We start from the raw sequence: 25024 nt of genomic DNA, 5'->3' as shown, positions 1-25024 counted from the left end.
GGGCTGAAGCCCTTGAAACGTTTAGAACAAATTATGCTGAGTATAATATATTACAGTAACATTTCCTATAACCCCCACCAAAATGAAATCTAATACATTGAGGTGCAACAGCTTGTATTTACATAGGACATTCAACACAGTAAATGTCCCGATGCATTTTACATCAAGTGAAAAAAAGGCGCAGTGCATCTTTGGGAGAAATGATTGAAAAGATGGTCAAAAAGAAGTTTTGACCATATTTAATGGTTGGGCAGAAATGACAAGGTTGGGGTTTCAGGGAAACGAACTCTGAAGAGTGGCACTGAAGCAGCCAAAAGTTCAGCTGTTAAGTATTAAAGCGGAGAAAAGAGGACAGAGAAAATTGACAGCAGGCCAGAGCTGGAGAATCAAAAGATATGGGCTGACATTCGGGTCAGAGTAGATTGCAAAGGGACAATAAAAACAAACAGATGACAGGCAGGAAATGACCAGCTGGTCCATCAAGCTTGTCTCCATTTTGCCATGGCTCAGCAAAGCATGTTGAGTCCCAAACGCTGTCCACTCACCAATGTAGGGGTGAAAACTTGGATTACGAGTTCAGTGCAGTGCTGGGTAGAAAGTTGGTGAGAAGTTAGTAAGATCCGAGGCAAGAGGCACAACATTGGGGAAATAAAGCCTGAAGTCAAAAGCAGAATAAGGGTTTCAGTGGTGGTGTGATAGAAATGGTGGAGCCATTCCTTCTTTTCTTTCTTGTGATAATGTCAAATCTATTCTCTCATTGATCAACTGGAATTGGTAATCAGTGAAAACAATGGGCTTTAACATCCAGTGGCGTGGCAATGGAGTCGGATTGTCACTTTACACATAGTTACGTAACTGGAAGTCCAGCCATTCCCATCTCATCTGACCTTCCAACTCAGGCCAGGGGAGATGTGTGTAGTGCAGGAGATTCTCAGGGCATTCTGTTCAGGGCTGCAGCGTCGAAGGGAAGGAGGTCACACCCCCTTTATAATCGCACTGGCTGCAAAAAAGCAGGTTGATTTAAAAGGTCCAGTCACTGAGCAGCCAGGGAGATGGTCCATTTATAATGTAAGAGGGCAGGATGAGTCGATTGCTTTCAATTTTTCCAACTTTTTCTGCACATCTATCGATTTAGATCACGTTATTGCATGGTTCCCAGTGATGGTTCCCATCGGAAGTTTGAACTTCCCAAGCAATTGCCATGCAATCCTTTCCAGGGAACGCCTGGCAGCGGGGGTTCCAAAGCACATATTTAGATATATATTCAGATATATCCCCACAGAGTTCTGACGTTATGGGCCAATCAATGGTGTCAAAATGCCACTCAGTAGCCAGCTCATTTCAACAGCAACTTACACTAATATATACATTAACCTGATGAAGGAGCTGTGCTCCGAAAGCTAGTGATTTGAAACAAACCTGTTGGACTTTAACCTGGTGTTGTAGGACTTCTTACTGTACATTGATATAGCAACTGTAATGTAAGAAATGCCACAAGGTGCTTCACTGGAGCATTATGAAACAAAACAACACCAAACAAAAAAAGGAGCTATTAGGGGTGGGATTCTCCAGCCTCCCAGCTACGTGTTTCTCGGTGGCGGGAGGCAGCGCTCCTTTTGCTGGTGACGGGATTCTCTGCTCCCGCTGCTGCCAATGGGAATTCCCATTGAAGCCACCCCACGCTACCAGGATACCCACAGCTAGGGGTGCACTGCCAGCAGGACCAGAGAATGCCACCGCCGGTGAACGGCCAGAGAATTCTGGCCGAGGTCAGAAGACCTACAATTTGGTCAAAGAAGTGTCTTAGAGAAGGAAAGCTAGAGGTGTAGAGAGGCTTTTCTCGACCTTGGGGCCGAGGCAACTGAAGGCACTAACACTAATAGTGCAGCAATTTAAATCGGAGATGCATAAAAGGCCAGAATCAAAGGAGCACAGATTACTTGGAGAGTTGTGGGTCTGGAGGAGATTACAGAGATGGGGAGGGGTGAGGCCATGGGGGGGGGATTTGAAAACAAGGATGAGAATTTTAAAATCAAGACATTGCTTGACTGGGAGACAATGCAGGTCAGGGAGTATGTTGGAACAGTCAAGTCTACTAACAAAGGCAGGAATGAGCTGAGACAGGGAGAAGTCAGGCAATGCTACAGAGGTGGAAATAGGCAGCCTCAGGGATGGCACGAATATGAAATCAGAAGCTCATTTCGAGATCAAATGTGAGATCAAGGTTGCGAGCAGACTGACTTAATCTCAGACTGTTGCAAGGGAGAGGGACAAGAGTTAGTTGCTAGAGAATGAACATTGGAGCAGAAACCAAATACAATAGTTTTGATCTTCCAAATATTTAATTTGAAGAACTTTTTGTCCATCCAGTATTGAATGTCAGATAACAGTCTGATAATTTAGCAGTGGTGCAGAGGTTGAGAGAGGTGATTGAGCATTGGAGCTGGGTGCCACCAACATACATGTGAAAATGAATGTCATGTCTTCGGATGATGTTACTGAGGGGCAGCTTGTAGATGAGAAATAGGAAGGGGCCAATTATAGATTCTTTGGGGGCGGCAAAACTACTGATGCAGGGGCAGAAAGGGAAGCAATAGCAAATCGATTCCCTGGCTTTGAATGTTAGCTAGATAAGAATGATAATTTAGAAGAAGAGATTAGGATGTGACCAGGAAGAGAAGTCGCACACAGCTGGACAACATTGGAGAAATGTTAGAAGAGAATGGTACAGTCAGCAAAGGCTGCAGAAGAATGAGGAATGTATGTCAGACACACAAAATACGTCATTTTAGTATTGATAATTTTTTCATAGGCACATAGTCAACAGCATGCGCAGATATCATTATGGACTCACACAACTCTTGAACGTCAAATTAACACATACCGAAGATTTCATATCACCACATGCTACGCCACCTCCTCCCACAGTCACTGGGCTAGTAATCCAGAGACCCAGGGTAATGCTCTGGCGAATTGGGTTCAAATCGCACCAGGGCAGATGGTGAAATTGGAATTCAATAAAAATCTGGAATTTAAAGTCTAATGATGACCATAAAGCCATTATCAAAACCCATCTGGTTCATGAATGCCCTTTAGGGAAGGATATCGGTTCGCCATACCTGGTCTGGCCTACATGTGACTTCAGACCACAGCAATGTGGTTGACTCTGAAATGCCCTCAGGGATGGGCAAGAAATGCTGGCCCAGCTAGCGACACTCGCATGCCATAATGAATTTTTTTTAAAACTAAAGCTGGTCTTCGGAGCAATTTAGGACAAGGGAATGCTGCCAATAACCTAGCTGATTACGCACATAATATTTCCAGTCATTTTTACTGTAATTTTTTTATCAGTAGAATTATGTTTGGCCATATACTGTATTACTTATTGTGTGCACGATTTGCAAGTAAGCTGCTCAGTTAGCTGGCGAAACTTACCATTCCATTATTCTGATGACCTTCTCGTTCGGGTATAAGCTGCGTCACACGCCTTTCTTGGTATAAGAGATTCCAAATGATTTTCGTGTTTGCGTCAGCTATTCTGGCAAATCTTCCATCTTGACAACTGGAGATACGAACTGGTTGCAGAGTAACTTCCACCATCACTGGAGCATGTAATTTGCTTAAATAAGCACAACGTTTTTGTTCACTTCAGTCCCAGGACCTTGCAGCACTGGAAAAATACATTCATTTTTATTGCAGTGTTATTGTGGTTACAGTTTAATATGCAAAGTTACTGAGACATTTCTACAAAAAGATTAGAACTGGGAATTAAACATTGCAGGTTATAATATTCAGAAAAGGTAAAGGGGGGGGGGGAGAAAGAAAGAGATGGAGTAACTATGCTTATTAGGAATAACATAATGGCAATGGAAAAAGGGATCAGCATATAATCCATATGGATAGACATAAAAGATAATGAAGGATCAATCATACTAACAAATGTAGTCTACAGATAACCTAACAGTGGATCTGAGATGAAAGAAATAGGTAGATAAATTGAAAACATAAGAATGAAAATCATAGGGTATTTCAACTACCCTGATATTAATTGGACAGAAGAGCTAGATAAAAGGGATAAAGGAATGGAGTTCCAACAATGTGTAGAGGACTCGTTTCTAACCCAATATTTAAAAAAACTAACATGGAAAATTCGATCTGCTAACAGGAATGAACCAGAACAGATAAGGGAAGTACAGGAACATCTAGGCACCATGGCAGACTGGTACAGAAGGTGAAGTTGCACCGGATCAGATGGATACATGGCAAGATGGATACAGAACTGGCTCGGTCATAGAAGACAGAGGGTAGCAGTGGAAGGGTGCGTTGCTGAATGGAGGGCTGTGACTAGTGGCATTCCTCAGAGATCAGTGCTGGGAAGGTTGCTGTTTGCAATATATGTATAAATGATTTGGAGGAAAATGTAACTGGTTTGATTAGTAAGTTTGCCAACGACACAAAGGTTGGTGGAATTGCAGATAGCGATGAGGACCGTCAGAGGATACAGCAGGATATAAATCGGTTGAGACTTGGGCAGAGAGATGGCAGATGCAGCTTACTCCAGACAAATGGGAGATAATGCATTTTGGAAGGTTTAATACAGATGGGAAATATACAGTAAATGGCAGAACTTTTAAGAGTATTGATAGGCAGAGGGATCTGGGTGTACAGATACACAGGTCATGACAACGCAGGTGGAGAAGGGATGCTTGCCTTCATCGGCCGGGGCATTGAATCTAAAAATTGGCAAGTCATGTTGCAACTTTATAGAACGTTATTTAGGCCGCATTTGAAATATAGTGTTCAATTCTGGTTGCCACACTACCAGAAGGATGTGGAGGCTTTGGAGAGGGTAGAGAAAAGAGGATGTTGATTGGTATGGAGGGCATTAGCTATGAGGAGAGGTTGGCAAAACTTGGTTTGTTCCCATTGGAATGACAGGGGTTGAGGGGCAACCTGATAGAAGTCTACAAGACTATGAGGGACATGGACAGATGGATAGTCAGAAGCTTTTTCCCGCGGTGGAAGAGTCAATTACTAGTGGGCATAGATTTAAGGTACGAGGGTCAAGGTTTAAAGGAGATGTTTTTTTACACAGAAGGTGGGGGGGGGCCTGGAACGCGCTGCCGAGGGAGGTAGTGGAAGTAGATACCACAGTGTCTTTTAAGGACCGTCTTGACAAATACATGAATAGGATGGGAATAGAGGGATATGGCCCCTGGAAGGGTAGGGGGTTTAGTACAGACGGGCAGCATGGTTGGTGCAGGCCTGGAGGGCCGAAGGGCTATAATTTTCTTTGTTCTAGTGACCATAATATAATACGCATTAAAGTGATTATAGAGAAGGATGCAAGTATGGTGTAATCTAGGTTAATAGAATCGAAAAGCTGATTTCAAGGGGATGAGAATGGAAAATAAAATGGGCAAATATATATGTTGAACAATAATGGGAAACATTAAATAGAGTGTGTAAGAAAAATAAATTCTGCTAAAAAGAAAGAACAAACTAAACATTAGTGAGACGCCATGGTGAATAAAGACTTAATGGAAAAAAATGAAGGTTGGGAAGCAAAAATTAAGTACATAGATAGCAGGGGAGTGGGTCATAAGAGAGAATATGAAGAGAGCAAGAGAAAAGTCAAAAAATAATTAGGAAGGCGTGGAATTATGGACATCTTAATGGTGGTAGAAGAAAATAATGGATTCCCTAATAAAAATGACTAGAAGAACATCTACTTTTCACTGTACCTCAGTACACGTGCCAATAAATAAATTAAATCAAAAAAATCTAGAAATAATAATAATAATCTTTATTAGGGTCACAAGTAGGCTTACATTAACACTGCAATGAAGTTACTGTGAAAATCCCCTAGTCGCCACACTCTGGAGCTTGTTTGGATACACTGAGGGAGAACTCAGAATGTCCAATTCACCTAACAGCATGTCTTTCAGGACATGTGGGAGAAAACCAGTGCACCCGGAGGAAACCCACGCAGACACGGGGAGAATGTGCAGACTCCCCACAGACAGTGACCCAACCCGGAATCGAACCTGGGACCCTGGCTCTGTGATGCAACAGTGCTAACCACTGTGCTAATGTTCCTCCCGGAGAAATGTAATCATGAATAGTTAGCAAGGATTTAGAAGGGAAAATACTACTTCACCAAGATTATTAAACTTTTTGAAGGGCGAGCAGTAGACAATGGCAATGCAGTAGATGTAATTTATCTGGATTTTGAGAAAACAACCTTAATAGGGTGTCCCATAATAGATGAATGAATAAGGTCAGAAAATGCGGAGTCAGAGGACAAATGGTAGAATGGATTGACAGAAGGTAGACGAGATGTAAAGAGTAATTATTCAGAGTGGCAATAAGATTAGTGCTGGGATCACGGTGCTGTTCAAAATTTACAATTTGAACTTTGGAATTAAAAACAATTTCTAAATTTGCAGACAATGCCAAATTTGAGGATAGTAGTCAATACTGAGAAACTGTCAAAAATTATGAGGACATTACTAAACTGGCAAAATTGAAAAATATTTGGAAAATGCAGTTCAATACATAAATGAGAGGTGGTACATTTTGGTCGGAAGAATAGGGAGGTCAATTATTATTTGGACAGTGCAAGTCTAGTGGAACAAAAGGATCTCACAGAACAGTTGAGTGGGAGGGTGAGCTGTGAGGCGGATGCAGAGATGCTTCAGCATGATTTGGACAGGCTGAGTGAGTGGGCATATGCATGTCAGATGCAGTATATTGTGAATAAATGTGAGATTATCCACTTGGGTCGCAAAAATAGGAAGGCAGATTATTTGAATGGGTGTAAATTGAAAGAGATGGATACTCAACGAGACCTTGGTGTCCTCATGCATCAGTCATCCTCATTCATCAGTCGTTGAAACTAATCACATGGGAACAGCAGAAGGCAAATGGTATGTTGGCCATCATAGTGAGATGATTTGAGTATAGGATTAGGGATGTTTGACTGCAATTGTATTGGGCATTGGTGAGGCCTCACCTGTAGTACTGTGCAGTTTTGGTGTCCTTATCTGAGGGGGGCGGGGGGGGGATGTTCTTGCTATGGAGGGAATGCAGCAAAGGTTTACCAGGCTGATTCCAGGAATGGTGGGACTGTCATATGAGGAGCGACTAAATTGGAAAGGATTATTTTCATTGGCGTTTAGAAGAGTGAGAGGAGATCTCATAAAAACTTGCAAAATTCTAACAGGATTAGACAGAGTGGATTCAGAAAGAATGCTCCCGATGGCTGAGGCATCGAGAACTAGGAATCATAGTTTGAGGATAAGGGGTAAACCTTTTAGAACTGAGGTGAGGAAAGATTTCTTCACCCAGAGAGTGATGAATCTGTGGAATTCACTGCCACAGAAAATAGTTGAGGCCAAAACGTTGTGCAAATCAAGAAGGAATTTGATGTAGCTCGTAGGGCTAAAGGGATCAAGGAATATGGGGCGGGGGGGGGGGGAGGAGAGAAACGGTGGGATCAGGGTATTGATCTTGATGATCAGCCGTGATCATAATGAATGGTGGAGCAGGCTCGAAGTGCTGAATGGCCTCCTCCTGCTTCTATTTTCTATGTATGTTTCCATGTACACACACCAATCATGAAAGATGGGCCAAAAAGCAAACCAAGCACTCAAGCTTTATTTCTAGAGAATTGAAAAGTAGAGTCATTATGCTAAATATGTACTGAACCTTAGATCGACCACACTATGGGCCACATCAGAATTGCGTGCAGTTCTGGTCACTATACTATAGGATGGATGGAGAGGGTACAGACAAGATGTATAAGGATGATCCTTGAAATACTTGCGTATCCATATCAAGAAAGAATCGCTGTGATGGATCTCTTTTCTCTTGAAAAGAGGCCGAAGGGGCCTGACTCAATTGCTTCAGCAATTCTTGCTGATGTCAACTTAAAAGTAAAAAGTGTGTTGACAGCAAAACCCCCTTCCCCATTCTCACCAGAACACATGCTTGATGCTGGACTTCAACAGCCTCAGTTAGCAGGAATAAGAGTTACTTATTTTTGCAGAGACTGAGTTCACCATGGTCTCAGAAAATCAGAACTTAACTTTAGAACAGTAAGTAAAAGTGGCATTTCAAATGTTTAATGCCTAAGTGGTGTGGTGAATGAAAATATTATAGGCCAGATTCTCCATCCTGGGACACCTGGATCACTTTCCCCGATGGGACAGAGAATCGGGCATTGGGGCAAAATCAGGATCCGCACAGAGTGCCGACCCGATCGCAATGCTTCGACCTCCCCCTGGCGGCGGAAACGAGGTCCATGCCAGCAGCGCATGCAAATAAATCAAGTGGGTTGCAATGACCCATTTGCATCCATTTAGCAGGCCTGACGCCCTATTCCCCGGCCTCCCATGATTCTCTGGTCCCCACAGCCAGGAATCTCGTGGGCGTGGATCACTTGAGAACACTCGAGGCCCACCCGTCCCTCCAACAATGCACTGTCCAACCAGGCCTCCTCTACCAGAGATCAACACCCCCCCACCACCACCAATAGGGGACTGAACACCACCACCCCCCATCCCAAGCAGGGTCCCATCCCATATGAGGACCAACCACCCACCCCTCCAGGGACTCCTGTAATGGGGTGGGGACCCCCCCCCTCCAACAGTAATAGGGGGACCCCTGTAATAGGGGGACATTCCCCCCCCCTCCCCACTAGGGACCCCACCCCTCCCATAGGGAATAGGGAATTCCTCATACTCCAAGCTATGGATGAATTTGCATGGCAAGGAATATGGAATTGCTTACTGGGTTGTGTTCCCAGGGGGATCGTAAACCGGCTGCAATTCAGCTCGGCGGAGGACCATAGTCTCCCAAATAGGGAATCCCACCTTATCTGTTTTACCTCTTAAACAGCCTCCTCACCCTGGAATCTACAAGTCTTTAAATAAAGTATGATTGGGTAGTCTTAGCTCAAGTTTCTAACCAGCACACTGAAACAGATGGCCAGTTTGCCCTTACAAGCCATTAAGGCGAGTTATATCTTAAAATGGAAAGGTTATACCAGTTTGAGTACAGGAAATATTTAATATTTGAAATAATAGAATTCTGATCACATTATTCAAATGAATCTCAAAGAATCGCTCAATTAATTTCTATGGCATTAAATGACTTATGCAAAGGAAATGACACACCCTCACAATCACACAAACAACACATGAATTTATTTTAGTGGGTTAAATGATGATAGCGAGAGAACTTCATGCACTAGTTCAAATCGAACAAGAAGTTCACATCCATCCAAACAGACAAATAGTATTTCTGGTGACTGACTTATCCCAAGGACAGCATCCTAAAATGCACCACTCTCCCAGTGCTGCAGTGGTGAGCAAACCTGGATGATATGCTTACAAAACATGCAATACTTGTCCTTGGAATGCTTGACACTTGAAAAATTTAGAGCACAGGAAAATTGATTTCCAATTGTTGTGCAAAATATGCCAGCACGTTAGCACAGCACTGTTGTTTCACAGCTCCAGTGTCCCAGGTTCGATTCCCGGCTTGGGTCACTGTCTGTGCGGACTCTGTACGTTCTCCCAGCGTGTGCGTGGGTTTTCTCCGGGTGCTCCGGTTTCCTCCCACAGCCCAAAGATGTGCAGGTTAGATGGATTGGCCATGCTAAATTGTCCTGTCCAAAAAGGTTAGATGGGGTTACTGGGATAGGGTGGAGGTGTGGGCTTAAGTGGGGTGCTCTTTCCAAGGGCCTGTGCAGATTCGATGGGCCAAATGGCCTTTTTCTACACTGTAAATTCTATGAGAATAGAAAATTATTACATTTTATTTTCTCATATTTGCCGTGTTTGAAGAACACATCAATGCAAACTTATGCATAGGTTAATTTTGTTGTATGGCTGCAGCTTGAGTAGATGCTTGAATAAGAATGAAAATAGTTGCAGGCTTCATACCACTGTATTTATCAATTTTTAAAGATAAATATACAATTGCTTATTATGATGGATTGGTTAAAGTCCAACCAACCAAAATAAGTTAGGTGAGTAAAGGCCTCACTTCAATTTAATTTCTTACACCTTCTCTTGCTGTTATCAAAGTATCATTTGTCTGCATTTTGTGGAACATACTTGGTCAATCATGTGCTGGCATATTTGAAAAACAATGAAAATTCCAAAGACTATTCATGTAAAATCCTTGCTCACTTGATTTTCAAACATAATTGCTGCACTTTTTCCTCCAAGTGTCTTTTCAGCGACATTTTAAATTTGTAAAGCTTTACTTTGATACCTGGAGTGCATTCATTGAAGTGATTTGGGAGAGGTATAGGTAACTATCATGAGCATTATGAAGCAAATCTAAAGAAAGCTGTTTGAGATCATCCATTCTGGATTGAGAAAGGCAAATTGGAACACAGTGACAAACTAGGTTCTGTGGATGAGCAAAGGGATTTTTTGGTGTCCATATACACAAATCAACAAAAGCTAGCACATTGGTACAAAAAGTAATCAAGAAAGCTGGTGAAATGTTTGACCCAATCACAAGGGGGTTGGAATTCAAATATGAAAAAGTGATGTTTTTGTTTCACAGAGCCGTCAGATGCCAAGACAGGGAGCATCGAGTACAGTTTTGGCATCAAACGTCAGAAAGGGGACACCGTATATATTCACCAGAACGAAACTGGGGCTTAAGCAGTTAAATGATGAAGGCAGGAGGCATAAACTTGGCTTGTATTCACTGGAATTAGAAAGTTGGGTGATGATTTAAGTGAGGTATTTAACATGATAAAGGAATTCAATACAAGAGAAATTAACAATTTCGAACAAGAGAGCATAATACAGGAAAATGTGGTTGATAATAAGAAAGCTGTGGACTGCAGGAAGATACCAATGGACTGGTCAGGTGGGCAGAAAAGTGGCAATTGGAATTCAACCAACAGAACCAACTGGAGAAGTACAAGATTATGGGTGGGACTTACCAACCACCTTGCTGTGTGTTTTTACACAGGACAGGCAGCCCGCCAGAGGGATTTACCGAACCCCGCCATTGTCAACGGAATTTCCCGTTGACAGCACCCTCGTCGCCGGGAAACCAGTCCGCGGCACAGGACTGGAGTTTCCTGCTGGCAAATCCCACCCGCTATATAAACAAGGCAACGCACAATAAATGATAGGATATTGAGGAGGGAAAAAGAGCAGAGACACCTTGCCGTGCACATTCACAGAATCCTGACAGTGCAGGAGGCCATTCGGCCTATTGTGTCTGCACAGGCTCTCTGAAAGAGCATTCTATCTATAGTCCCATTCCCCTGCTTTATCCCTGTAACCTTGCCCATTCTTTCTTTTCGGATAGCAATCCAATTCCCATCTGGGAAGGGAATAAACTTATTCGCACAACACTTTTACTCCTTTTTCTAATTATTTTGAATCTGTGCCCTCGAGCTCCTGATGCTCTCGAGTGACAACAGTTTCTCACTATTTACACTGTTCACACCCATCAGGATCTCGAATACCTTGTTTCAAGTCTCCTCCCAGCCTTTGTCCCTCCATGGAAAACAGTCCCACCTCTCCAATCCATCCCCAGAGTGACAGTTGTTTATCCCTGGAATCATTCTTGTAAATCTTTTCTGTACTCTCTCTAATATTTTCACATTCTTCCTCAAGTATGGTGGCCAGAACTGGATGCAATACTCCAGATGAGGCCTAAACTGCGTCTTGTACAAGTCCAACATAACCTCCTTATTCTTGTATTCAATGCCCCTATTAATAAAGTCCAAGATATTATGTTTTATTAACTGGTCTCTCAACATGCCCTGCCATTTTCAATGACTTATGTACCTATACACAGGGGTCCTTCTGTTCCTACACTTCCAAAAGGATATTCAAAAGGGAGAAATTCTAAACAAGTTCAAGGCATTTCCAATCTTCATATCTCTACAAATTTTGAAATTATGCCTGAACCAACAGACCGCAATCTTCAGGATAGGCAACAGCATCTCCTCCACAATAGTCCTCAACACTGGGGCACCGCAAGGATGTGAGCTCAGTCCTCTACTGTACTCCCTGTGCACACATGACTGTGTGGCAAGATTTAACTCCAACTCAATATATAAATTTACAGATGATACAACTGTGGTGGGCCGTATCTCAAACAACGACAAATCAGACTACAGAAGGGAGATAGACCACTTGGCTGCATGGTGTACCGAAAACGACCTTTCTCCAAATGTCGGAAAGACCAAGGAACTGATCATCGACTTCAGGAAGCGTTGCACGACACCACCCCCCACTGTCTGCATCAATGGCTCCGAAGTAGAGATGGTCGATAGCTTTAAGTTTCTGGGGGACACCATCACCAACAATCTGTCCTGGTCCACTCACGTTGATGCAACAGTCAAGAAAGCCAAACACTGTCTCTAGTTCTTCCTATGGAAGCAAAAGAAATTCAGCATTATCTGCATCGACTCTCGCAAACTTCTACAGATGTGCCATTGAGAGCATCCTATCCGTCAGCATCACAGTTCGGTATGGCAACTGCTCGGCCCAAGATCGCAAGAAACTGCAGAGTGTGGCGAATTCAGCCGGGTCCCCCCGCCGGGTCGGAGAATCGCTGGCGGGGGGGGGGGGGGGGGGGGGGGGGGGGGGGGGGGGGGGGGGGGGGGGGCGGCGGCGTGAATTCCGCCCCCGCCGGCTTCTCCGGCACCGGAGATTCGACGGGGGCGGGAATCGCGCCGCGCTGGTCGTCGGGCCCCCCCCCGGCGATTCTCTGGCCCGCGATGGGCGGTCTATGCCTGTCCCGCCGGCGTAAATTGAACCAGGTCCCTTACCGGCAGGACCTGGCGGCGCAGGCGGGCTCCGGGGTCCGGGGGGGGGGGGGGGGAACGTGGGGCGATCTGGCCCCGGGGAGTGCCCCCACGGTGGCCTGGCCCGCGATCAGGGCCCACCGATCCACGGGCGGGCCTGTGCCATGGGGACACTCTTTTCCTACGCGCCGACCATCAGCCTCCGCCATGGCCGGCGCGTAGGTGACCCCCCCCCCCCACGCGCAGGGATGACGTCAGCAACTGCTGATGCTCCCGCGCATGCACGGTCTCACGCCGGCTGGCGGAGTCGCTTTGGCCCCGGCTGGCATGGCGCCAAGGGCCTTCCACGCCAGCTGGCAGGGCGCCAACCACTCCGGGGCGGCCCAAGCCCCTAAAGATGCGGAGGATTCCGCACCTTTGGGGCGGCCCGACGCCGGAGTGGTTCACGCCACTCCGTCCAGCCGGGACCCCCCGCCCCACCGGGTAGGGGAGAATCCCGCTCAAGATACCCATGTTTTAATTTGTGGCCTCAATTCATTTGCCATGTTCAGCAGACTCCTCGTATTAAAATAAACACTATCCAAGTTTGCGAAACTCCCTGGTCTAGACATTCTATGCCTTCCTGACTCACTTGATATCTCCTCTAATTTTGGCTGTGCATTTATCTATACCTGTTGAACCTTCCCTCAGGATCCCAGGTCCTTGCCAAGTTAGTTTAAACCCTCTCCAACAGCACTAGCAAACCTCCCTAGAGGGACACCGGTGCCATTTTGGTCTATTGGCTTCTCCGAAGCGTCAACTAATTCTGTGGTGAGGTCTTGGATCATCCTCTGCACTTTGTGGAATTGATGTTGGAGTGAGGCCCCGCTCAGCAGCCCCCGTGGAGGTTGGGCATGGTATAGCTGGCGGACAAGAGATTCTGTGAGCGTATATCCTCTGACATTGGGGAATATGTGGAGCTCAATATGAATGAGGTGGTTTCACCTTCCATGTTGTGCGAAGTTCTGAAGGCAGGGTTAGGGGAGAGATAATATCTTACAAGGCAAATATGTATAAATCTGGTAGGGTGGAGAGGCAGAGGCTGGTGTATTCCATTCTCGAGGTGGACTGCAGTACTCAATTGCTCCAATAATGAAGTTGCTGGCGAGTAGGAAGAAACTGTAGCCGGAGTTTGAGTTGCTCTTGAGGGGCAAGGCAGTGAACCAGCTGTGGCACTAGAGGGGAACCTTCTACGAATATGGGAAGGCGGCTAGTCGTGTTTTGGCACATCAGCTGAGGCAGTGGCTGTCTCCCAAGAGATAGTGCAGATAAGGGATTTGAGTGCCGGGTTGGTTTCTGCCCATAGAGTCATACATGCTTACAGCATAGAAACAGGCCCTTCCGCCCAGCTTGTCCATGCTGCCCAGTTTCTATCACTAAGCTAGTCTCACTTGCCCGCATTTAGCCCATATCCCTCAAAACCCACCCTGCCCATGTAACTGGACAAAATTGTACCCGCCTCTACCACTGCCTGGCAGCCTGTTCCAGATGCTCACCATCCTCTGTGTGAAGAAATTTCCCCTCTGGTCTCTTTTGTATCTCTCCCCTCAGGGAAGGTTAATGCGGCGTTTGAGGTCTTTTATCGAGAGCTATACAAGATACACTGCGAGTGTGTGTACGAACGGCCTGAGTTTGGGTTACTTTCAATTGAACAGGGATACATAGCAGGGTTGTCTATGGTCTCCTCTTTTGTTTGCTGGGCATGGCATTGAGATCATGCAGTGGGTCACTGGGCAGGAGGGGATGGGGGGGGGGGGGGGGGGGGGGGGCTTTCTTCTCGGGGTAGAAGCTGAATTTGGGCAAAAGTGAATACTTTCTGGTGAATCCCCCAGGGAGGGAAGGGAGCTGATCTGGAGAAGTTGCTGTTCCACCTGGCCATGGCTAGCTTCTGTTATCTGGGAATCCGGATGGCCCAAGATTGGGCCTTACTCCACAAACGTGCTAGTCTGGTGAATGGGGTCAAGGCCGACTTGCAAAGGTGGGGTGTCCTCCCTCTGTCCTTGGCGGATGGGGTGCAGACTGTCAGACTCCTATTCATTGACTACAGCTCCGCCTTCAACACCATAATCCCTGCCAAGCTCATATCCAAAACCTGGAACTTGGCTCCTCCCCCTGCAACTGAATATTCGACTTCCTGAACCATAGACCACATATAGTAAGGGTAAACAATAACACCTCCTCCACGATAGTTTCAATGTGTGAGGAAACCGGAGCACCCGGGGGAAACCCACGCAGACTCGGGGAGAAAGTGCAGACTCCACACATACAGTGGCCCAAGGAGGAATCAAACCTGGGACCCTGGAGCTGTGAAGCAACAGTGCTACCCACTGTGCTATTGTGCTGCCCACATCATCTTACGAAGCTGAAATCTAATTAACTCCCCAGGGAATCCCCATAATCAAAAATTCAAAATGAATGCCCTCCCGAGGTTTTTGTTTTTATTTCAGCGTCTCCCAGTTTTTCTCCCCAAATCTTTGTTTTGTTGGGTCACTAAAATGGCATCCTCCTTTATTTGGGCGGGCAAGACCCCACGGATTCATAGGACGTTACTAAAGAGAGAGGGGGATTTGGCATTACCGAATACTCTTATTATTGGGGGGGGGGGGGGGGGTGATTTAGGGATCCTACATAGGTTCTGATGGCCCTGGTCACTGCTCTGCTTCAGGTTTCCCCTGCAAAACTCACAAGGTAATGAAATGAAATGAAATGAAAATCGCTTATTGTCGGTAGCCACTTTAAGGATTTGGAGGTAGTTTAGGCAGCATTTTAGACTGGGCTCCATGTCAGTGTTGGCCTCTATTTGCAGGAACCATTTGTTTGTGCTGTCTGGCTTGGTTTTATTGTTCAGGGTTTGGGGGAGGGAGAGATTTGGGGACATGGGTATTGAAGGGAGGTTCGCCGGTATGGAGGAGTTGTTGGAGAAGTTCCAGCTCCCGAGAACTAATGTATTCAGGAGGTCCTTGCAGGTTCGCAACTTTTGGGTAAGAGGATTCCTTTGTTTCTCGTTGCCCTCGCTCTTTGACAGGGTCCTGTCTCTGGCCGAGTTGGGCAAGGAGAGGACTTCAGATATCTATGGCCAGATTCATAGATTCTCAACAGTGCAGGAAGCCATTCGGCCCATCATGTCTGCACCGACCCTCTGAAAGAGCACCCTATCCAGGCCCACGCCCCCAGTCCATCCCTGTAAACCAGTAACCCTACATAACCTTTTGGGCACATAAGCGGCAATTTAACAAGGCCAATCCACCTAAACTGCATATCTTTTGGACTGTGGGAGGAAACCGGAGCGCCCGGAAAAAACCCACACAGATACGGGGAGAACATACAAACTCCCCACAGACAGTCACCCGAGGCTGGAATTGACCCCGGGTCCTGACTCTGTGAGGCAGCAGTACTAACCACAGTGCCACCGTGCACCTGCCAGATCCTGCCAACGGAGCAGGCTTCATTGGAGGAAGTAAAGAGAAAGTGGGAGGGTAAACTCTGTCCAGTTTTTTATTTGAGGGGGGGGGGGGTGATGAGTGAGGCCCTTCATGGGGTCAACTCCACATCCTCCTGTGCTAGGGTCAGTTTGACCCAGTTCAAAGTGGTGCAGAGGGTGCGGGTGAGTGGTTTCCTCTTGGGGTGGCGGTTAGGTGGGATTTAAAAAAATATATTTTTATTTGCCATATTTTCATCATTTTCACCATGCAAAAGAGAAACAGAACTAAAACAACCCCAAAATAGATGGGATTGCTGTGCTCGGGGACCGGCCAATCATACTTGGTCTTGCCCTAAACCTGCACATTCCTGGGTCTCCTTTTTCAGCACCATGACTGGATTTTTAAAAAATGTGTTCATGAGATGTGGGCATCACTGGCTGGGCCAGCATTTATTGCCCATCCCAGAGGGCATTTAAGAGCCAACCATATTGCTGTGGATCTGGAGTCACATGTAGGCCAGACCAGGTAAGGACGACAGATTTCCTTCCTTAAAAGAACATTAGTGAACCAGATAGGTTTTTACAAAAATTGACAATGGGTTTATGGTCATCATTAGACTTTTAAGTGCAGGTTTGTTTTTATTGAATTCGAATTTCACCATCTGCCATGGTGGGATTTGAACCCGGAACCCCAGAGCACGACTCTGGGTCTCTGGATTACTAATCCAGCAACAATGGGGGGACACCATTAAGGGGTCGGTTGAAGGATTTTAATCGAGGTGGCAGTCTTTTTGGGCAGTGGTTAGCACTGCTAGTCACCAAGTCCAGGGTTCAATTCCAGCCTCAGGTGACTGTGTGGAGTTTGCACTTTCTCCCCGTGTCTGCATGGGTTTCCTCCGGGTGCTCCGGCTTCCTCCCACAGTCCAAAGATGTGCAGGTCAGGTGGATTGGCCATGCTAAATTGCCCCTTAGTGTCCAAAAGTTTAGGTTGGGTTATGGGGATAGGGTGGCGGCGTGGCCTTAAGTAGGGTGCTCTTTCCAAGAGCTGGTGCAGACTCGATGGGCCGAATGGCCTCCTTCTGCACTGTAAATTCTACTCTATTTTATGATTCATCTTTTTCAGGGAATTAGTCACTATCAGTTGGTGGGGGGGGGGGGGGACTGATTTGTAAGTTTTGTTTGTTTATGGGAGTGTGGGGTTGGGGATCGATGTATTTTTCATGGGTGTTTGTTATACATTATTGCTTTGTTTTACCCTGTCATAATTAAAACATTTCTGAATAAAAATAGTTTTAAAAAAATAAGTCCTCCTTCACAACAATCCAATCAGTACCTGGACTGGAACCTTGAATTGAACATTGGAGGCAAGAACATTTGAATCATTGAACAAGCAATTGGACTCTGCTACATCAGAGATTTTCTTGCCTTTCTGGGTGCATGAACAACCTTCCTGATACATAGCTACTGTGATCCAGGAATGGCAAGGAAAGAAGGCGCACATGAAAAAAAACTTGCAGTTTAGAACCCAAGATGATCACAAGAAATAGGAGCAAGAACAGGCCATTCATCCTTCGAGCCTGCTCCATGATTCTATATACTTCATCTCGATATTTGTTAATATCCCCCCCAAAAAAATCAATGATCCGTTTTGAATATACTGAAAGAATGAGGCTTGGTTAGCTTAGTTGGCTGGACGTCTGGTTCACGATGCGGAGTGACACCAACAATTCCCCTAGCAGCCGAGGCCCTGCCTTCTCAACCTTGCCCCTCATCTGAGGTGTGGTGACCCTCGGGTTAAATCACCACCAGTCAGCTCTCCAGACCAGCCTCTGGTCCACTGTGGTGACATTTACATTTACTCAACAAACTAATCACCCACAGCTGTGTGGACAGATAATCCCAAAGCTGCACAATGCTTTGAATGAAGAAAGTTCTCATTCTCAGTACTTAATTGGCAAATCCTTACTGAGGTCCCTAAGTTCTAGACTCCAAAGCTGGCCAAATATTGTCCCAGCATGTACCATATCAAACCTCGCAAGTTGTGTGTGTTTCAATGAGATCACCTTTCATTCTTCTAAATTCTAGAGAATATAGCCAAATAGGTTTCTTCTTCATTAGTTCACAGGGTGTGAAAGTCATTGGAAAGGCCAATGTTTATCCCTGTTCCTCACTCCCTTGGATAAGTGGTGAGATATCTTCCTGAATGCTTAGTGGCTTGCTAATCGATTTCAGAGGGCAGTTAAGAGTCAACCACATTACAGTGGATCTGGAGGCACAAGCCAGATCAGGTAAGGATGGGAGGTTTCCTTTCTGAAATGAAGATTAGAGAACTAGAGGAGTTTTATGACAATTCGCAAGTTTCATGTTCACCATGGTCCCCATATTTATTTAGAAAATTGAATTTAAATGTCCAGGCAGCCATGATAAAATTTGAAATCATGCGAGTGATCTTGCTGGAAGTGGGAAGCTCTGACATTAGAGAATTTTTCAGGAGTAGCAAAACTTCCTCAACAATCTTGGAAGGATGGGGCAATCAGAAGCCAGCAGGTAGAGGAAGAAGCAATTAAGGAAGTTGAACAGCCTTTCCATGCTGCCAGCCCAATCAAAGGACCAACAGCTCTGCAGTGCCAGAGAGAGGTGGCCATTGCTGAGGTAGTAAGGGAAACATGAGCCTCCATTTTGAGGGTTCTTGCAGGGGTGAAGCCAATCCTTCCAATGATGGCGTTGATACCACAGATAGCCTTTTCCACTGCCAGCCCTCTTTTTCATCATGGAGCCTCGAGAGTACCCCAATGCCCTCAGGAAGCCCCTATGAGGTTACCTACATACCGCTAGTGGTCTCTCATGCTAGTGGATCTGGAAAAATGGCCCTTAATTGGGCTTTCATTCAAATTTGGTGCTTGCCTCCAATCAGTTGCTGTTCCCACCACTTCCCCATCAATGTTGCTGTGCCAGGATGCAGCTCCCTGGCATTAGCGGTCCTCCTCCTAGCCCATCGTCCCAGGGTCAGTTAAGTTCAGCTCATGCCTCTGGATCATTTGTCAAATGTTTGGATTACTAGTCCAATCGTGTAACATTATATTACTGTACCCAGGTCCACTGCCTCCCCTTGTGGGTCAAACCCCTCATCCCGGCAAGCAGTCTAGTCAACTTTTATTGCACTCGCTCCAAGGCAAAAAGTTCCTTCCGGAGGTCAGGAGACCAAAACTATATACGGTACTCCAGCTGTGGATTCATCAAGACCCTACACAACTGTCGAATGATTTGTTCTCTAATTCCTTTGTAATAAAAGCTTTCCTAATTGCTTGCTGTGTCTGCTAATGAACTTATTTTGATTTGTGTCGAAGGCACTCCAATCCTTCTGAATACCAACTTTTCTCAGCATGTTACAATTGTGAGGCTTAAAAGATTTTTTTTGATGAATGCTATCTCTTTTATTATAGTTTGGGTTGCATCTTTGAATATAGGGTAGATGAAAGAGATTGCGAGGCGTATGCTGGAGCCTGTGTGACAATACAGCTTGGGTGATTTAATGGTTAGAGATCAGAGAAGAATTCAAGGTTGTTTTGTTGAGAGGAAGGTGCAAGGTATTTACACATGGGGACAAGGACAGCAGTTTTGAAGTCTACACGGAGTAGAACCCTTGTTTCCCAAAGTCAGAAAGGTATGACAGATATTAAGTTGTAAACAGTGTACTGTAAACTGTTTGTTTACTTCCAAGATTAAAAGAAATTAGGACCAATGATAATTAATTAGCTTTCTAGCTATGCAAGTAATGTATGCATTAAATAACATGTGCCCTGGGGATTAGGGTAGAAGAAGCCATTTAGAGGATTGGTCCTCCCTCTAAATCAAGGAATATCAGAGACAGACAGCATTTGCTGTTTTTCAACTAACTTACGAGGCAGAGAGCCAGATATAGAGCAAGCCAGGCTTGCACGCAAAGCAGAGAAAATGCTGCCTCAGTCATTCACTATGCAGAACGCTGGTGGCAGCTTGTGCACAGATTGAAGATCAAGCTCATGGGTGGGGGAGAGGGAGGGGAAGGAGGGAGACTCTGGATCAAAGCACTGAACAAGGCAAACTCCACCTACACATGCGCAGAACTAAGCCGAATGCAACAAAAAGTGGTGCTCGGAGCGCACCTAACCAGAACCTGCATGAACAGGTTCTTCCCGGAGGTGAACGGTGCCAGAGAGACCCAGCCAACCACACCCACATGTTTGAACCTGCCCCAGACTGGTTGGGGTTCTGGACAACCTTCTTTGAGGGAATATCCAGTGTTGTGGGGGTGAGGGTGAAGCCATGCCCAAAAGTGGCGGTCTTCAAGGTCTCAGACCAGCCAGAATTCTGAAGGAGGATGGGGGCCGACGCCCTAGCCTTTGCCTCCCTGATCGCCTGCCGAAGAATCCTGCGCCATCCTAAGCTGCAGACTGGCTGTCCGACCTGTCAGAAATCCTCCAACTGGAGAAAATAAAATTTACCAATCCATGGGTCGGAAGAGGGCTTCCACAAGAAGTGGAGGTCGTTCACCAACTTGTTGCAAGACCGTGCAGCATAGCCAGAAGCCAATAGAGCGGCGTTGGCCACAGGGGATGGGGGTGAAAGAAACAGGTAGACAGCCAGAACGTTCCAGGTCGAAACACGTCCGTATGTATACTCGTCTCACACCGTATGCGGCGGTGGCGGGGGGGGTCTCGTCCCACACCCAGAAGGAACTAGCAAACTTTGGCTTTTTCAATGACAACGGAATTATGTACCATAAAATATGAAAATCAATAAAAACATTTCATCAAATAAAGTTTGTGAGGAGTTAAAGGAGGCTGGAATATTTGCAAGTTTGGAGGTAAAGGAAGAAATCTACAGTGCAACCCTCTAAGTGGCAGGTAGTTCTGGAATTAACATTTACCCAGCTGGGAAATTAAGTAAGTAAACCATTGGAGCTGAGAGTAACTTGAACTGTTCCCTATAAGTACTGTAACAGAGAGTGTGCAAAAGTAGCAAGGAACCATTTATTTCTCAAGAGTATAAATTGCTAACAGAAGAAAGTAATGTTTAACTAATAGCATTTTATAATCATTTGATACAATAAAAGTTTTAAAAAGCAAAATCTCAACGTCATTCATTCAATGAATTTTTTTGTTTAGAAAATATTTTAATGAAGCATTTGTAATTTTCAGTTTGACATACTGACATTTCTAAAACAACCGTGCAGGCTGACGCACACACAACCCCCTAGAAGAACAACAAACAGTAAACCACGTCCCCCACTTCTCCCGCCCTGTCCCCAATCACCCGTATACTAAGTTCCCTGTCCAATTCTAACATCGCCATGCCTCCTGTTTTCTTCCCCGCCCCCCCCTCCCCTCCCCACTTTTACCTTTACCCCCTTACTGCTGATGTTCAATTTTCCTTGAAGAAATCGTGAACGGCTGCCAACTCCGGGCGAATTCCTGTACTGGTCCTCTCAGAGCGAACTTGATTTTCTCCAGACTGAGAAACCATTCGTTCAATTAATAATTGGGTGTTTGAATCTCTCCTTTTAAAAGTTTAAAAGAAAAGATTTAGAGGACCCAATTATTTTTTTCCCCCCGAATTAAGGGACAATTTAGCGTGACCAATTATCTAAGCTGCACATCTTTCGGTTGTGGGGGCGAAGCCCACGCAGACACGGGGATAAAGTGCAAACTCCACACGGACAGTGACCCGGAGGCGGGATCGAACCCGGGTCCTCAGCACTATGAGGCAACAGTGCTAACCGTTCCGCCACTGTGCTGCCCTTCCTTTTAAAAGTTAATGGTCTCCAGAGGTCGAAACAAGCCTTTCAACACTTAAAAAGCAATCCACTTTTATTTTTCCAACCAAAGTGGATAACTTCACACCTTGCCACATTAAATTCCATCTGCCATATTCTTGTCCATTCACGTTTCTTTGCCGCCTCTTTGCATTCTCTTCACATCTTACTTTGTACGGTCATTAAAATTGGAGACATTACACTCCGTTCCTTTATCTAGTCCTTGATGTAGTTTGTAAATAGGTGAGACCCAAGTTCTGATCTGTGCGGCACCCAATTTGATAATCCCTACCAACCCAAAAACAACCTGCATTCCACACTCCTTTTCTGTCTGTTAAGCAATCTTGAATCAATGCTGATATATGTTATCCATAATACCAATGGCCCAAATAACGTAGTTCATAGAAGGAGAGTTAATAGAATCCCTACAGTGCAGGAGGCCATTCAACCCATCGGATCTGCACCAACCCGCCAAAAGAACACCCTACCTCGTCCCACTCCCCGTCCTACCCCGGAGAACCCCAACTAACTTTGGATACAAAGGGGCAATTTAGGATGGCTAATCCACCTAAATTGCACGTCCTTGGGCTTTGTGAGGAAACCGGAGCACCAGGAGGAAACCCACACAGAGAACCTACAAACTCCACAGTGACCCAAGGTGGGAATTGAACCCGGGTACCTGGCACTGTGAGGCAGCAGTGCAAACCACTGTGCCATCTCATCTTGAGTGGCGCCTTATCGACAGCTTTTTGAGAAGCTAAATTCACTATATACAGCCACCAATTCCATTCACCTTCTGAAATCTGTTGCTATCTTCATCGTTTGCCACATTTCGAGGTTTTGTGTTATCTGAAAAGTTTGATGGCAAGGCCATGATTCGAATATTCCATGCATTGCTAGGTGTTCCATTATAAAAAGCATTTTCAAACCAAGATCCAGCAAAAATTTTATTAGGATTATGCTAGGACTGAAAGTTAATAGCATAACAAAAAGTGTGTCTTTTTCAATGGTACGGAAATGTTAAATGGGGAGTTTCTTTTAATATATTCGTTCATGGGATTGCGGGTGTCACTGGCATTTATTGCCCGTACCTAGTTGCCCTTGAGATGGTGGTGGTGAGCTGCCTTCTTGAACTGCTGCAGTCCATGTGTTTTAGGAACACCCACAGTCCTGTTAGGAAGTAGAGTTCCAGGATCTTGATCCAACGATATATTTCCAAATCAGAATAATGTGCTGTTTGGAAGTGATGGTGTTCCCATGCATTTGTTGCCCTTGTCCTTCTAGGTGGCAGACGTTGAAGAAGCTTTGGTGAGTTGCTGCACTGCATGCTGTACACACTGCGACTGTGATCAGTGGTTGAGGGAATGAATGTTGAAGGTCCTGGATAGTGTCAGACTTCCAAAATACTTAAAAGGATAAACAGGATGAATGCAGGTAAGATCTCTTGGTTGGAGTTTAAAACCAGGGCATAATTTCAAAATAAGGGGGATGCCACTTAGAACGGAGATGAAGAGAAATCACTTTACACAAAAGATTGTGAATCTTTAGAGTTCTCTACTCAACAGAGGACTTTGGAAGCTCTGTCATTGTGTATGTTTAAAGCAGAAATTGATAGATTTCATATTAACAATAATGTAAAGGGTTATGGGGATAGTGGGTGCAAAAGATACTGGAGTGCCTGATGCGCCATGATCATATTAAATGGCGGAGCAGGCTGAATGGCCTACTCCTGCCCTTATGTGTCTCGTCATAGAATTCCCAGCCTCTGAACGGTTCTTGAAGCCATGGTACTGATAGGGCGGCATGGTGGCACAGTGGTTAGCGCTGCTCCTTCACAGCGCCAGAGACTCGGGTTGATTCCGACCTCGGGTAACTGTCTGTGTGGAGTTTGTACATTCTTCCCGAGCCTGCGTGGGTTTCCTCCAGGTGCTCTGGTTTCCTCCCACAGTCCAAAGATGTGCAGGTTAGGTGGATTGGCCATGCTAGTATTTCCCCTTCATGTCCAAAGATGTGCGGATTGGGTGGGGTTGCGGGGATAGGGCAGGGGCATGGACCTGGGTGGAGTGCTCTTTCGGAGAGCTGGTGCAGACCCGATGGGTCAAATGGCCCCCTTCTGCAGTGTAGGGATTCTATGATTCTCTATGGCTAGTCCAGTTCAGTTTTTGATCAAAGGTAACCCCCCAGCGCGTTGACAGTGAGGGATTAAGCAATAGTAATGCCATTGAATGCCAAGGGGAGATGGTTAGATTCTCTTGTTGGAGATGGTCATTGCCTAGGGTGAATGTAACTTGTCACTTATCAGCCCAGGTCTCATTGGTTAAGGAGCAAAGTGATAATGATGTTTTAAAAAATAGAACTGACAGGGAATGCAGGAAATAGCTCTTGCCTCTAGTAGATGAACTTGGATCAAATGAACATAATCTTCAAATTCGAACCTCAGGAAAACAGGTCTGTTAAAGGATTGCGAAAATAAAAAAATATTCTGCCAAAGATCAAAGATTAAGGCATGGGGTAAAATTAAAGAAAAGGAAGAATTTTAGGCCAACAAAAAAATAAAATACTTCATGTGGCAAATAAAATGGCAGATTGAAGTTAGTGGCCAGGTGGATTCTGTTCCCATGTTACTTTACTGCTAAAATGGTGGGGGGAAAATCTCATACAGAAAAAGCTTATGGCACATAACTCTGTTAATTACAGAATAGCCTCCATCATCCAACTCCAAGATGACAGGTTGGTGAAGGGAGATTGGGAAAAAAAAATCATATTTCTTTCCATTCGCTCATTTCACTGACAATTTTACAGATTAGAATTGTCTGCCTAGTTTTCCAAAATATGCTATTTCACACTTTTCAAAGAATGCATTGAAATGCAAGTACAATCTGCAAATGTTCTCAATGTGTCGTGCTTTTTTCAAAGCATTAGAAACATAGCAAACACTGCAATACAAAGGAACAGTGTCTCCTTTGACCTAAAT

General features: G+C 45.2%; 1 protein-coding gene across 10 annotated transcripts in view; it reads right to left on the bottom strand.

Annotated features, from left to right (window-relative positions):
* atosb (atos homolog b) overlaps nt 1-25024 on the bottom strand; it is a 180277-nt gene that overhangs the window by 72381 nt on the left and 82872 nt on the right. For all 10 annotated transcript variants that reach the window (XM_072497105.1, XM_072497114.1, XM_072497115.1 and 7 more), the window contains one exon: nt 3436-3670. The gene's annotated coding sequence lies outside the window, so the exon portion shown is untranslated. The remainder of the gene's footprint in view (nt 1-3435; nt 3671-25024) is intronic.

The sequence above is a fragment of the Scyliorhinus torazame genome, chromosome 3 (assembly GCF_047496885.1).
Source record: "Scyliorhinus torazame isolate Kashiwa2021f chromosome 3, sScyTor2.1, whole genome shotgun sequence".
NCBI lineage: Eukaryota > Metazoa > Chordata > Chondrichthyes > Carcharhiniformes > Scyliorhinidae > Scyliorhinus > Scyliorhinus torazame.
Note: the sequence above shows the minus strand (reverse complement) of the source record. Positions and strands in the feature narration are given on the sequence as shown.